This window comes from Pygoscelis adeliae, unplaced genomic scaffold (assembly GCF_000699105.1).
Source record: "Pygoscelis adeliae isolate BGI_AS28 unplaced genomic scaffold, ASM69910v1 Scaffold45, whole genome shotgun sequence".
Taxonomy (NCBI): domain Eukaryota; kingdom Metazoa; phylum Chordata; class Aves; order Sphenisciformes; family Spheniscidae; genus Pygoscelis; species Pygoscelis adeliae.
The window spans coordinates 2,868,651-2,881,416 of record NW_008825114.1 but is presented as its reverse complement, the minus strand read 5'-3'; positions in this window follow the sequence as shown (position 1 = coordinate 2,881,416).

Here is a 12,766-nt window from a genome sequence, read left to right as displayed (position 1 = left end):
GGTTGCAAGGGACCTCTAAAGGTCATCTAGTCCAACCCCCCTGCCGTAGGCAGGGACATCTTCAACTAGATCAGGTTGCTCAGAGCCCCGTCCAACTTGACCTTGAATGTTTCCAGGGATGGGGCATCCACCACCTTTCTAGGCAACCTGTTCCAGTGTACTGGAACAGTAGACTCCTTGTGAAAGGTTTTATCTTCATTGGAAAATGACTTTAGGAACAAAACTTTAACAAAGAAAGTATCTTCTCAAAATCTACAGAGATTATACAGCTGAGTAAGAATTGGCTGTCTTACTGGCTTTTGAGCCATGACAGTATGCGTGCAAGTGCTGGCGCCTTGGGTGGTTCTCAATGTATTGGTGAGGGATGAATGCCAGGGTGGAAGCTTGTGACCTGGATTCCCCTTTCCCACTCTTTTCTAGCTCTTTTCAGACCACTTGTAAGCAATTACTTTTTTCAGTTGGTCTACGTGTTTGCCAGAGGTCTGAGATCATCAGCTTTTAGAAACTTTTCTGTGCTTTATATGGAGTTTTGTGATCAAAGCTATATGGCAGACTTATCCCTGTGGTTCATCTGCTTTGTTTCAGTAGCCTTATGTTGGTTCCCTCCTTCTATTTGTGGCTAAATTTTAAAAGGATGTTTCAGACCTTTATGGAAGTGACTCAAAGTCATTCTTCAGTTGCCAATTTAGCTACTGCTCACTTGGCTTTTTGAACTGCTTTAGCAACTGACTGCTATTCTTTTTGAATGGACTAGAAAAGTATAAGCAGCAGGTAAAATATATAAAAAGCTGCATTCACATGGATCTTCTTACTGTTAAAATGACCATAATTTTCCAAACTCACTTGAGATGTACACAGTATGTATCCTTCCTACCATCTCTTTTATATTTTTTATAAACTGCTCTTAATTACAGTTTTCTTCAAAATAATCATTTTACTATTATGTAGATAAAATACGTGTTCAAAATGCAGTTTCCCTCACTGTGTGATATTCTCATTATCAGACTCCATAGCAGTGGAATGGAATAACCTAAAACAGAGACTGAAAGACTGAGGCCCTTCACCTGGCCTAATATTCTGTATTTACCCTGAGCAGACTCACAGTTGGGTGAGTTACCCTACTCCTCTCCTCTCTTTTTATCAGTCACCCCATTTTACAGTTTCAGGATACACATTTTGCCTATAATTCTACAAAAAAAACTCCAAACAACCTGATAAAGCAACTTTTCAGTATTTACTCAGATATGCAGTGTTTGTGTGTTCATGGGAATACAATGTCTGTGTACATATATGTATGGGCATAAATATGTTTGTATGTGTGTGTATGTACATATACATGTATAAAATATGGAAATTTATATATGTTTACTTATAAGTGTATATTTTATAATACCTCTATTCAGAAAATGAATATCTCTGGTTTTGTTTATAGATTTTTTTTTAAAGCATTAAATATAGGGTATCAAACTTAAAATAGCAGACAGAAAATAGTTCCTTTTGTCATATTCAGATAAAAACTGCGAATGGAAGCTGAAACTACCAGAAAGTAGGAGAAAGCTTGTTATATCAAGATCTACCAAGAATCTGATCAAACAGCAGAGTATCAGCACAGCATACACAGATGTAGCCCAAATGCCTGTTGCTTTTGAAAAATATGTTCTGCATCATAAGACCAGGAACCAACGTTGCCTCAAGACTGATTATCATTTCTTAGTGTCCCTAGTATGGAGTAAGTGATAACAGTGTGACAACTCCATGCAATTAGCTGTTCTAAATTTCAAAATTCTCTTCAGACCATGGCATTTTCTGAAGGCTAATTTGTCTTCTTATCCCTGTAGATTTTTGTACTGAACGTTGTCATCAAGACTGTAGAAGGTGTGATTTCTTTCAGTCATTGTCCCTCTCTCTCTTTTAACTGGGGCTTCGTAGAAGAATTTGTTTCAAAGTTGTTTCAGTTGTCCACGGTCAACAGATGAGGAGGATGACAGCCTGGCGGGGCACGGCATAAGCGATTCTATACTGAAAAGCAGTAATAACATACATTTTTTTAAGAGATGATAGCTATGGAAACTGTTGAAATCAGTGGATTCATATACTACATGCCCTTATATTTTATCTTTTTTTTCTCTATAACTAGTTGCAGTGACAAGAAAGTGATCTGCTTTTTTTTGCAACCTTCCAGAAAAATGACTGAACTAGAGTCAACACATTAATACCTTACCATATTTCTTTATTTTTCTATATATTACTATTCTTTTTTGCCAATTCTGTGAAATTTTCAGACTCCATGATTCTGTCCACCTCTTGTAGAAATCCTCACCATAAAGTCTTTATCTTGTTCTTTTTTATAATACATTTCAAAGATATTTTCCTAGAAAAATGACTTATGAAAGGTAGGCTATGTTTAAAACAACATATCAGATTATCAATAATTTAAAAAATATTTTACTCAATTAGTTGCTCAAATAAGTGTTTCAAGACTGAAAGTCATGTAAGGCTTTTCATTTTTCACTTGAAATATTTGATCCATGACATAAGAAATAGGCAAAAAGATGAAAAAAAAGCATGAGTAGCAACATGAGTATTTACATAAGTTTGTTTCCCTGCTCACACAAAATGCTACTGTAAGCTACTGTGACCAGAAATCAGTATTGCTCAGGCCCTATTCACACACAGGGATAAAAAAAGGTTTTGGATTTGTTTTTTATTTTTTCTGGTTTGTTTTTATGTTTTGAGGTTTTTTAAAAGAAATTATTATTTATTTCAGATTTACAGCTTAATTAAGTTATTTTTAAATGGAATGAAGGCAAATTTTAGCATTTGTGAATACAAAACAGAAGGAGTTCTGGTAACAAAATCAGTAAAGCACCTCTGGAAAAAGAGCATGTGAATTTTAAGAAGTCAGGACAGCAAAGAGATGATCAGTACCATGAGCTAATTAAAGTGTGATTACTACTCAGGGATCACAAAGATACTGTACATTAAAATACAGATATTCTCACTTCTGTTGCATCTATCTTCAGGCTACATAAATTTAATACAATGTGCAAGAAGTACCCTACTGGATCAGACCAAAAATCTGTGCCCTAGAATTATGTCTATAACAAATGACTAAAGAAAAGAATAAGAACAGGAAAGCATGGTGTAGTTTTTACCCAGAATGCTTTCCCCTTTTCCAGTGACTTGTGGCTTTCAGAATCAGGACTGTTGTCATCTTATGTAATAACCCTCACTGTATTTTAACTCTATTACTTTACCCACTTGTTTTTTTTTAGCACATGTAATCTCTTAGTATCATTACAGCCTGTAGATCTATGTCCTGGTTTTGGCAGGGATAGAGTTGATTTCCTTCCTAGTAGCTGGTACAATGCTGTATTTTGGATTTAAGATGAGAATAATGTTGATAACACACCAATGTTTTAGTTGTTGCTAAGTAGTGCTTACACTAGTCAAGGGCTTTTCAGTTTCCCATGCTCTACCGACTGAGAAGGCTGGAGGTGCACAAGAAGCTGGGAGGGGGCACAGCCAAACTGGCCAAAGAAACATTCCATACCATGTGACGTCATGCTCAGTACATAAACTGGGGAAAGCTGGCCAGGGGGGCCGCTGCTTGGGGACTGGCTGGGCATCGGTCGGTGGGTGGTGAGCAATTGTACTGTGCATCACTTGCTTTGTGTAGTATTATTATGATTATGACATCATTATTATTATTGTTGTTGTTATTATTATTATTATTATTTTATTTCAATTATTAAACTTTTTATCTCAACCCACGAGTTTTTCTCACTTCTACTCTTCCAATTCTCTCCCCCATCCCACTGAGTGGGGGGGGAGAGGGAAGGAATGAGCGAGCACCTGTGTGGTACTCAGTTGCCAACCGAGGTTAAACCACAACTATCTATAGTTTAAATAATTTCTTAACTGAAACTTGAGTTTATAAGATCTGGCTTAGCAATTACAAGCTTGCATGCAGATTGATTCCTTGGGCAATCTCAGAGGGTATACCTTTCCATGACATCTTCCACTGGGTTTGTCTAGTTTGGAGGAAAGGAGGCTGAGGGATGACCTCATTGCTCTCTACAGCTTTTTGAGGAGGGGAACTGGAGAGGGAGGTGCTGATCTCTTCTCCCTGGGATCCAGTGACAGGATGCATGGGAATGGTTCAAAGCTGTATCAGGGGAGGTTGAGACTTGACGTTAGGAAGCATTTCTTTACTGACAGGGTGGTCAAACACTGGAACAGGCTTCCTAGAGAGGTGGTCGATGCCCCAAGCCTGACGGTGTTTAAGAGGCATTTGGACAATGCCCTTAATACTGCGCTTTAACTTTTGATCCACCTGAATTGGTCAGGCAGTTGGATTAGATGATCATTGTAGGTCCCTTCCAGCTGAACTATTCTATTCTATTCTATTCTATTCTATTCTATTCTATTCTATTCTATTCTATTCTATTCTATTCTATTCTATTCTATTCTATTCTATTCTATTCTATTCTATTCTAGATCTTCCCTTCCAGTCTTCTAACTTGGAGTTCCCAAAGATCTTTTCTAGACAAATCTGATTCAGTGCACATCATAAGTTTTTCTTTTCTCTCAGCCAATACCTTAGAAAACATGTCTGATATGATATCCAAAGATTGCTGTTGAACTATGTCAGAGATTAATTTCCCCTGGAAAAGAAAAGATAGAGATCTTCACCCTCACTAAAGAAACCATGTCAGGAGAGCAGAGTCAGCTTGATTCACATTAAGTACCTCACATGAAAAGGACTAAAGACCCTTACCAAGTCCACGTTTGAGTACAGAGGTAATATAGATAAGTGCAGCAGAGGAGGGAGAAGTCACTGACCCAGGCAGCAGGTTCCAGAGCAGCCATACTCCATTCTCTGGCTGTGCTTGGATATCTAGCTGGTGAGATTTCAAACACCTCAAAGCCACTCTAACCTACACCAGACCACTGTCTACTCCCAAAGAATGTGGAGTAGAGAGAACCAAGGATGGCTTGGAGCTGCTTTCTGCACAATCCACTTCAGCTGTACTAACATATATCTCATCTCTCTTGTGATCCAGTATGTGACTTCTATGGTGGCAGTAACAGCAGCAATAGTAACAGTTTTTTCTCCTCATCTAGGAGTGCAGCTGAAGAGGAATAAAATATGTCATATGCAGTCCTGGGCTTGAAACAGAGCAGCTGTTACTGGAGAATAAATAGTATTATAACATTTTATTATACAATATTTAAAATGTCATGGCTACTAAAATAGGAGTATAATAGTGTATGAAAATTTTGGATTGAGGAAGTGAGACTGTGAGACTGCACAACATTTTGGAGCATTAATCATGGAAACCTAATGATTTTGACACAGTCATGAACCTAGAGAGCTAAATAAAATTTGTCCATTTTACCTTCCTTAGTTCAAATTAATGGATTTAAAATACTTTTTCTGCAGAAAAATCTTGCTTGAATCAGTTGATTAACTCAGTTGACAGACAAATGATATTTGCTGTTTTTTCTTGCAAAGCACACAATATCTTATCCAGGAATACAAATTTATGCTATTTTAATTCTAATAACTTTTTTTTGATGTGGAGGAAAAAAAAAAAAGCTATATGTTTATCACACATACAGAAACATAATTTGTTCTTATTTCCAGTTTGTTGTGAACTGCCTTGGGTACACAGAAATTCTGATTCAACCAACACCTATAAGGAACTACTGTTCTGTAAAATACTCACATAATTGCAGTGCTCAAAATTTTCTCTTTAAATGTCTTTCTGAAAGGAAAGACACAGTTAGATGTAATGAAAGAAAGACATTATTAAACTTTGTCAGGTGCTTTCTGTTTTATATGGCAAGATGCTAAGCTGTTTCCAAAGAAATACAGAGAAAAATTCAATGTTTTGACCATTTTCCAGGGTTTCATCTGTATTATAATTATACAAGATTGTAGCCTGTTTCATGGTACAGTTTCTGTGATGCATCTGTAGATTACATGCTTCAAAATTGCTTGGAAGTCTTTGTCATGAATTTTTGTGCAATGATGGAAGTGTTCTATTTTATCTACTCTCAAATATGGGAGGGAAGAATAAATTTTATTGTTTGTTCTAGTAATTATTTTGCTTCTTGTGTGTATGTGTGTGGGGCAACACACACAAGAAAGATAGGATTTTTTTGTCTGAATGATATCTTCTTAGTTGAAAGCTTTTTGTTTACAGAATTCCTGGAAACTACTTATCATATAGATCAAATTATTTGCTGTGAAAAGATGCACACTTTAAAATCTTTTAAACTTTTAATTTAGAGAAATAATAAACTGTGATTATATAATTTGATTATAAAGTACGTTAGCTATTGCAGTTAGGTGATACTGTATTGATTTCAGTGGGAGAATTGATTTATATCAACGAGGATTAGGCTCACAATCTGCTCATTTTTTTTACTAGTCCTAGAAAATACACCTCTACAGGACAATCTGAAATCCTGAACACTAACTTTCCTTGGCAACATGTATTTTGTTATTTCATCTGGTATGACTGTTAACACGTGTATTTTTTAAATCACCTTTAACTAAACTTAGCATTCTCATTTGATTCAATCAAGTATCACTATTTGATACTAGTCAAATGTTCAATGGGAGACGAAGATCATAACAAACATGTTTCACCAGAAAAGTCATGTACACTTTCTTTCCAAATGATAGTGTAGTTATAAGACTGCTTCACTGGAATGCCCACAAGCAAATTTAATTAGTCAGTAAAATGAAACTGTCAGAAATTTAGGAAACAATTTTTAATAAATTATAGCCATAGGTATTTCTTAATTTACTTTGTGTAACTTCAACTGGAAAGCCTGTTTATAACATTCTATTTGTTCAACATGGATGAAGGTCGCTTCACATTTGCTTTTATCTTCTTGCTGTCTGGTCATTTCACAGCTGTTTGAATTTTAATAAGAAGGAAAGTGTTTGGAGGGATTCAGTGAAAAAGGAAAAAAAGTGACATTTAGGAGTTTCATAATAATTCTGTGCTTGCCAACAACATAATAAAGATGATGTTTTTGTTTCAAATGCTGGATTATGGAAATGAATGCTACAGACAAAATTAATAAGTGTAAAATTGTGGTAATTATAGCCATGGTAACCAAATTTCCTTGTACATTAGAAAGTAAAGGCCTATGATACAGTACTATAGGTCAGGCATGGTATCATTGACCCCCAGCATATCTGCTCACAATAACCCTTTTATGGATAACATTTAAGTGGTGTATTAAAATGGAAAAACATTTCAGAATTAACAAAGGACACCTGAAAAGAAAGAGAGAAAGAAGAAGTAAAAAAGTGTCAGGCAGGGCTGCTGAAGTGCTATAAGTACTTATTAAAATTTAGTTTTTCACCTACATTGCATAGTTACTGACTTGAAACCTGCAGCTCTTTCTTCACTTCTTTTGAAGCTGTATTTGAAAGACAGAGTGGTGGAACCCATCCCAACACTTTTTGGCCAATCACTTTGCATTGTCAACATATTTTTGTGTGTGGAGTGCAGAACTCTACAGGAGAAAGTACTGAATAATCACAGCATAGAAACCATGTTAACTTGATTAGCACATTGAAAGATACAACTGATACAGAAATAGAATGATTCAACCATTACTTCCAGAAGTACTATAGGGTTTACTTAAGAAAAACAATTGAAAATACACATGCTTCCTGACATCTATGTGGTAAAATAGACAAAATGAGAGAGAACACAAATACTTAGTAATGGATTTGTTAAGAGAGTTTTAAAATATACTACTTACCATTTGTGGTGGAGCCAGAATAGTCTGTGTTGTTTATTCTACAGAAAGAAAAGAAGGAACTTCATAACAATTTTTTTCATTCTTCCCCAGAGCCAGTAGGGCTAAAGTAATGTCAGGTTGTCACACAAACATGCTCCTCATGAAATGATTTGTGTACACACAGAACCACTAGTATCACTAGGAAGGCATGGTCTTTTCAATCACACTTTATCTCACACGGTCCAGCCAGCTACAGCTTGGAATTTACTCCAGCCATGGGGTTGGAGCCTGAGTACAGAGACATGTAAAGGTTCGGGAATGGAAAATTGCTTTCACTGTATTTAGTCCTTGAAATTCTCCACATCAGAATTATGTGAGCAATCATATGAGCCCAATCTCTCTCTGACATGCAAAAGTTTCCTAATAGTAAGCAGTTCACCAAATTCAGAAATACAGAGTCCTCATCTCATTTCTAGAACATTGTGTCTGTTCGTGAACTCAGACACTCATGAAGATTAAGGCAAATACGTATCATTTTTGTCCCCAAGCAATCACATTACCCTCAGAAGACTCCTACACAGCCCATACATCCAAGAATGCTCCCAACCCAAAATCTGTAATTTGTCTGTCTGGAGAGTAATACCAATCAGTTCCTTTAATTTGTTGTCTTTGGGTGCCAATAATCCTGCTTTACCGAGTTGAATGCTGCCTCTAGGCCAAATTAGATTAGTTTCTGGAGATAAAGAAATAAGGCATCATTTCCAATTTGACACAAGGCAAAGTAACTGTCATTTCTTAATCTAAATTACTTCTAGGTTATGTCTCATCTAAAGGAGGCAGTCTCTGGGTATGTCTACATTAGCAAGTAACACGTTGCAAATAAGAGGAAATCTGTAGTGCAAAGCAGGCTGATGCTGAGGATCCGACATCTATAGTGTATGTGTCCTGATGATTTTACTTCTGACTGGTTCTAGATTGATACCATATTCTGAACTTTCATTAACAGATGCAGTGCATCTTCTGATTTCCTTTAATACTAAGGGAATCCAGTTTGCAAGCTATAATCTTATTACGTGATGTGTTCCAAAGATAGGTAATGGGGACGATTCACTTCAAAACCTGCTGATAAACAGAATACTAATGTAGATGCTCTGTTTACACCCTAGATGATATAATAAAATCAAATAAACAAAATAGACAATTGCCTATTACAAGGTTCAGATCATACACAATAAATCACTTGTTGGACAAATAGTATATGGCTTTATAACTATGCTAAGAGATATTTATCTAAACAGCATGATACAAATTTTTTTTCTTCCATATTCTGGAAAGCAGAAGGAGAAAATGTGCTGCCTGTGAGTATTTGCATATCAGATGCTTTGTACTATCTACAGGTAGATTTAGGTAACATTCTTTAGTTCATTGCACAAAGTTTGTTTGCAACATACAGCTTTAAGGATTCTGTATTTCCAAATCATTTTACTGATTTTTCATTTTACTGTGTAATAACATTTTCCATAAAATAACATAGTTCTAAGCTGTCTCCTTCAAATGAAATAGTTTGTTACTTTTTTTCCCACTGATTTCAGAACAATAGCCTCTTACTTATATCTGACTAATAGCATTACACTCATTACACAAACAGCAATGGCCACCTGAGGAACTAGAGTTAAGTGAATAATTGACAAATTAAACTCTCTCTTTCAGTGAACAACAAGCCCATAAGCAAATTGTACATAAAAAATATCCCTGTGAATAATTCTAGATTTGTAGGCTGTGAGCCATTTATTAGACAATTTTTTTTTTTTTTTTGGTATAACATTCAGTCTTACTAGGTACTTCTGATACGCTACATGAATCCCATCATACTGTTTTGTTCCACAGATGTACGGGTGCAATTCTAAGATTATGTTTTCTGGAGCAGTGCTCACCTTTCTTAGATCAAAACCTGTTTGCCTTTGAGAATTTGTAGGATTTATTTAAAATATGTTGCCCCCATGAACACTCTTTTCAGTGATGTTTTGTTGTTACAATATGCATGTAAAAATAAACATGAAAGATTTTTTTCTGAATGGTGAGTAGCAATATTGTCCTCCCTATCTATTCTTTGTGTGGTGTTGACATTCTTTGCAATTGGCATTTAGTAACTTCTCAATTTTTATCTCAACTTTTCTTTCCAAAGGAAGATTGTTAACATTTTCCCTGCTTTTCAAATGGAAAATTTAATTACTCAAAGATTTGACAATAAATAGAATAACCAGTGTTTCATCCAAGCCCATATGGACCCATCTGGGAACATCAAGTTTGGATTTTAGTTTTTAAGTTTAGGTTCAGTTATTCTCCTAGGTTTACAGAAAGACAGTCTAAATTGTGTTTTGTGCCAAAGATCCATGGAAGAGAAATCCAAAAAGCAGATGATATCACCATCACAGTATGGAACTGTATGAAAATCTTCTAGTGACTCTGTCATCGATTTATACCAAGTAATAGATTTTTTTTTTCTTTGTTGTAATTGTTTTTTGTTGCAAAAAGGAGGTGAGGGGTAGTACAGTGTCTTTGAAGAACCAGTAGACAGTCTGAGAAAACGAAGTATATGAGTTACTTTAAAATAGTGGTGCTGAACAGTGATGAGAGTATTTGATACAGGTAATTATTGCTTGGCTTACACGAGGCAGAACTTAATAGTTTTGCCTTCCTACGTGAGATGCTGGTGATTACATGCATTCTACTTCAGACATCCTGTGATATCTTTGTTTGCTGCAGTAGGCAGATATTCTCTATGGTGCCAGTCCTGAACCTCAGACATCTGTCTCATCAGGGAGTCTCTATCAGTAAATGAAATTTTACTGCTAATACGCCACAGCTTCCTGTAAGAATTGCTGTGCAGTCTCTCATCAGCATTTCTTTCAGAGAAATTTTACTAAACAGAACCCAAGATAGGCTGCTCCCTTAAAATCCCCTTCCAGTCATCCCATTTCACTCCATTCAAAGCCTGAGAGGAAGGTTGAATGATTAGCTGTGATCCCACTCAGAATCCAGGTGATTAATGTCATTATCCGGAAGGACCATCTACCTATATGATTTTCCTTTTGGACATTATGCATAGTGATGACATGCAGTGACACATTTTTTCTTTTGCCAAAAAATAAACAACATACAGAGACACAAACACCTAAAGGAAAAGACCATGTGCATATTCCCTTCCTTACTCTTGGCATTTCCCTCAGCCCCAGTACAGATAGTCATTAGTACCTCCCGTTCTCTCGGAGAACCTGTTAGACCCTGCTGGCTGCAGACTACATCAGTCTCTCTGTTACACATCGCTCTGTGGGGCTGACCTCTCCATGGTTCAGCATTTATGGAGTACAGATTCTTTGTTCAATGTTGATGTGAATGAGTCTCTGTGTGTTTTTTAACCTAGTTTTCGATTTTAATATACCTGACAGGTTTCTTTAATAACATCTTTAATAACCATAGTAAAAGGTCCATTTTCCAACACCTCAATATTCACCTTCTATCCTAATTATGCACATTAAAATTATCTTTATTAATGACTCCTAAAAGGGCAGACCTGGAATAATTTGAACAATTCCCAGAGGATACTAGTGATGTCTTCTCTGCTCCCTTTTTTTCTACTGTCCAACACTTATTTTCCTCTTATCTGCAGCTTCTAGGTAGAATCCTCTCAGAGTGAGCTAAAATTGTCTGCAAACTATTTAGGCAGACCCCTTGTTTCCAATTTGATGTTTTACATTTAGAATGGAAACTCTATGGGGAACAGATCATCTTTTTGGTAATGCTTGTGTAATGTTTCGTTTTACGAGGTCCTTGTCTATGACTGGAAATTTTGTCTCTGCAATAATACAAGTAGTGAATAATAATAAGAGTTGACTGTACACAAAAGGCAATGAACACCGAGGGAAATATTGTCAGCTAAGTGCCTAAAACAAATAAGTTCCCAAGGGCCAGTCAGGGACTTAATTTCTTATAGAAAACTTAATGTGGACTTATTATTTTTCAGTCCATTAAAACACATCTTATTTTGGCAGAGTCTGTACTAACGAGTGGGATGTGATAGCACTCAGGAGAATAGTCATATTTGTGTTGTTCACACCATTTCTGACTAAAATAGCTTCTCTCAGTGATTTGTAAAATCAACCTGTTTCCTATGAAAAGTTGCACTTTTGTAAGTTTTGAACCTGAAGCTAGTTGCCAATACTTAATCATCATTTGATAGACAAGATAACTTCCAAAATTCTATGACCTTTTAGTCAGTGTACATTTTCCTGTTTGTCCTTCTAGGGCCCACCCATGCTTTTCAGCTTCAGCTGCATCTGTCTTTCCCTGCCCATTCTATGGTATAAATGTGGTCACCACTGCTGCAATATCCACAAACTGTTACAAAGGCAAACTTCTGCAAGGAGGAAACTGCTACTTGTTTTTCTTTTAGAAATGTAGACCCAAAACACAAAGAAGCTTTGTGAGTTGTCCTTAGATACAAAAGAAGTCTGTAGTGATGCAGAGATGTGAAGACATCTCTTCCATGCTTTGAACAATTGTTAAATTGATGGATTTTTTTCTGTATAAAACCCTTGCTGATCTATACTGTGATGAGACCCTGTGATCCTCAAGGTGGAGCTGATCTTCCTTCCTTTTTTTTTTTCCGTTTTTGATGTGACTACATCAGAGAAAAGGCTTCTGTTTCTAAGTTTCTTTTTTATTTGAATGATTTAATACTAAATCAAAACAGTAATTTTGAAAGAGAGCAAACCCTTAAGTGCTGCCTTGAAACAACCTGAACAGGAGGCTTGAAAGGAAGTCCCATGTTCTCTGTATGCTCTGCCCTTGCAGGGCTTGTCCTTCCCTCTCGTTCTGCTATGCATCTTGGCATCGTTTGGTGGTTTCCTGGTTGACACCTAGCCAGTACCCTCTGGGTCCCTAGGAAACGTTATTTTTTTCTCTCATACCTTAGGCTTGACAAGTAGCCCAG